Source organism: Lineus longissimus, chromosome 2, assembly GCF_910592395.1.
Source record: "Lineus longissimus chromosome 2, tnLinLong1.2, whole genome shotgun sequence".
In the NCBI taxonomy this organism is placed as follows: Eukaryota; Metazoa; Nemertea; class Pilidiophora; order Heteronemertea; family Lineidae; genus Lineus; species Lineus longissimus.
Genome location: NC_088309.1, coordinates 14,488,893 through 14,491,160, shown reverse-complemented (window position 1 = coordinate 14,491,160; position 2,268 = coordinate 14,488,893). Strand labels below are relative to the sequence as shown.

The window sequence follows — 2,268 nt, the reverse complement described above, 5'->3', positions numbered from 1 at the left end:
CATTAAAGAAGAAGAAATGTTATTATTGAGGAAAGCAAAATTTATTATGAGACTAGTAGGCAGTGTCCTGACTTGATTATTTTGAAAATGGCGGTCTGAACACATTAAAAGGTGGAACATGGCATTTTATCGACTTTGAAGTGTTCCGCAGTTAAAGGGAGACTATAGGCAGCAGCTAGGTAGGCAAGATAAAGTCATACAAATTTGCCAATAGGGTCAGTCATATCTCTAGGCATGGCGCCAGTCTCTCTTAAAGCACAGTCAACAGGCATTTGGTCTTAGTATTTGGGTAAGTACAGAATCAAGGCAGCTCAGAGAGCAATGATTGAACGATGCTGTGGACAAGTCCAAGGATACTGCATCAGTCACGACCAACTTCTCATCAGAAAGCGTCACCACCAGCATATTCAATGTTTAGTTCCAACCTGTACCAGTCCAATGCACGCCTGTCATGGTCAGCAGTGGTCAGCTTAGCGCGATATGGAACATTCTTCCGAAACTCAAGCGAGGGAAGTCTGCTCATTAGCCTATCTCGCGCACTGCTCCTTCTTGTCAAACATCGTAGTGAAATCGTGGTACAGTGGGGCGTCCTCGAGGATTGCAGCTGGTCGGACAGACGTGAGGTGGAATGTGGGCGGCTGCACTTCTTCGTTGATGTGCGATGGCAGATAGCACAGTTGTTGCGTTGCATGACAGCTGAAAGTGAATGTGATATCATAGAACTGAGGCGTTTGCAATGAGACTATAGGTGAAGTAGAAGCAGGGAGTGAAATGGGCCATCTTCCAGTGACTAATATACAGAGTAAGGGCACTGGCTGTTGTTAGATTCAGCATTGAATGTATTCCTCGTACAAGCGTGAATAGTGTGGACATACAGTGAGAGGTGAGAGACCCCTTCTTGTAACTTTATCTTGGATATTATATTAGTATTGAACTTCTAGCCATGGAATATGAAGAAATTGAAGTTGTAGGCATGGGATATGAAAAGTTATTCAACGGTGAAAGACATTATTCCATGAGGCTTTGCCATGATCGCAAAGGACGCGACGTGATTGGTTCACATGCTAATGAGGTATGATAATGATAATTACCTCTATAATGCTACTTGGATAGCGACTGTGTCGTTGACTGGAACAGTGGTCAATGTCAATGTGTGCCTGTAATGTCAATGAAGTATGATGAGGTGATGACGATAGTGCAATTATTAAATATTGGCAAGAGATCATACTGCAACATAGGTCTTGTTTTTGACAGATGACTGTGCGACATTCCCATTGGGTTTTGTTAGAGTCAGCGCTGCATGTATTCCTTGTACAAGCTTGAATAGTTGTGACGGACTTTGAGGGGTGAGAGACCCCTATCGGCTACTTCGTCTAACTTTATCTTGCCTACCTAGCTGCTAGCAATAGTGCCCCTTTATCAAGACTGAAACCCACTGTGCGGGGCTAAGAAATTACCTTTATAATCCTAGTTGGATAACCACTGTGTAGATGATTTGAAGAGTGCTCTGTGGATGTGTGCCTGTAATGTCAATGAAAGTATGATGAGGTGATGACGATAGTGGAATGACGAAATATTGGAAAGAGATCTATTCCTAGAAGAACATATGTCCTGTTTTGACTAGGTGGCGCATTTTAGAATCAGCAGTGAGCACTGTGTGTAACATGGTGGAGGCAGCGGAGATAATAACTGTGTCGAAAGTATTGTTATATGGCCTTCCCTAGGCTCATGGGGTTAAATTTACAATCCACGATTGAAAAGACGTAGTTTGATCGCATTCAACTATAAATCCATTGAACAGTTGTGTTCCTTTAGTCAACCGATGACCTTTTGTTGGGCCATGATCGGGGATTGTAAACTGTAAATGTATTATGGACTGGGAGACGGGGGAAACACAAGTGAAACTGAAATAGACCAAAACAAATCATTTTGGGGCTTTGGTTTAGACGCATGCCCCATGCGCCATGCGGGATTATACGGTTCATGTGAACTTGTTGACATCCACATGATCTGGTGCTGTTATTGGTCATGGACATGGTACATGGTAGGCCTAATCATCATGCCTATATGTTTCAGGAAAAGCTCGGAGTAAAATGAACTGCCGATGAATAATGATGTTGTTCATGTTTGTTTACCATGTTTACTAGTACATAGCCATAGGCTATACACTGGCCAGTGCACTTTCTGCACGTCGTCATGGTCATGTACGTGATACCTTGCATATTTTGTTTTTTGAATGCGCATGCTTTTTGGGCAAAATCACTTGTA

The 2,268-nt window shown here is 42.7% G+C and overlaps 1 long non-coding RNA gene across 1 annotated transcript; it reads right to left on the bottom strand.

Annotated features, from left to right (window-relative positions):
• Window positions 1-241: 241 nt before the first annotated feature.
• LOC135483974 (uncharacterized) lies at window positions 242-1,522 on the bottom strand. The gene is made up of 3 exons (XR_010446398.1): window positions 1,458-1,522; window positions 1,092-1,157; window positions 242-696 (listed from the first exon to the last, which is right to left on the bottom strand). It is a non-coding gene; the product is annotated as an uncharacterized LOC135483974 (long non-coding RNA).
• Window positions 1,523-2,268: the final 746 nt, after the last annotated feature.